Source organism: Callorhinus ursinus, unplaced genomic scaffold (genome assembly GCF_003265705.2).
Source record: "Callorhinus ursinus isolate GAN/ISIS: 27379988/994484 unplaced genomic scaffold, GSC_fseal_2.0 scaffold2, whole genome shotgun sequence".
Classification (NCBI taxonomy): domain Eukaryota; kingdom Metazoa; phylum Chordata; class Mammalia; order Carnivora; family Otariidae; genus Callorhinus; species Callorhinus ursinus.
The window spans coordinates 66,323,099-66,323,784 of record NW_027397064.1 but is presented as its reverse complement, the minus strand read 5'-3'; the positions used below and the strand labels follow the sequence as shown (position 1 = coordinate 66,323,784).

At 45.8% G+C, this 686-nt stretch overlaps 1 pseudogene; it reads left to right on the top strand.

Moving 5' to 3' along the window:
- Positions 1-277: 277 nt before the first annotated feature.
- LOC112810400 (U4 spliceosomal RNA) lies at positions 278-357 on the top strand (annotated as a pseudogene).
- The last annotated feature ends 329 nt before the right edge of the window (positions 358-686 follow it).

The following is a 686-nucleotide window of genomic DNA, read 5'->3' as shown; positions in this document are numbered from 1 at the left end:
GGGGGGAGGGTCAGAGGGAGAAGCAGACTCCCCGCTGAGCGGGGAGCCCGATGCGGGACTCGATCCAGGGACTCCAGGATCATGACCTGACCCGAAGGCAGTCGCTTAACCAACTGAGCCACCCAGGCACCCCTAATTATGCAATTTTTAAGATAGTACTTTATTTTTATTTAATGCTGCTTAAACGTATTCATTTTAATCTAGTTCAGTTGCCAAACTCAATGGTTATAGTACTATGCCCAAGTAACCCAAATATTTGCCTAGAAACCCATTTCCTAGCTTTGCACAGTGGCAGTATCATAGCCAATGAGGTTTATCCAAGGTGCGATTATTGCTAATTGAAACCCATTTCCGCACAGGGCTGACTTTGTGGGATTCTCTGTCCCCTTTACATTACTGTGAAGTGATGCTGACTGTAGCTCCAGCTTTCTCCCCTCAGCCCTCTCTCCCCTTTCCTCTATCAAAGGTCATCACTGTATTTGAGTCAAAGGCACTGGTGTAACCCGGTCCACCTCGTCAGGACACATCAGGTGGAGGTTTCTGTTTAATTTCTGGAGTTATTCCAAAACAAAAAATGATCCCCAGCCCCACCCAAGTCAATCTCTTTCCCTTCTCTTGACAAAATTCCAGGATTAGAAATCCATTTCTCTGTGTAAATCAATAACCTCTCCAGGCAATCTCTTTCA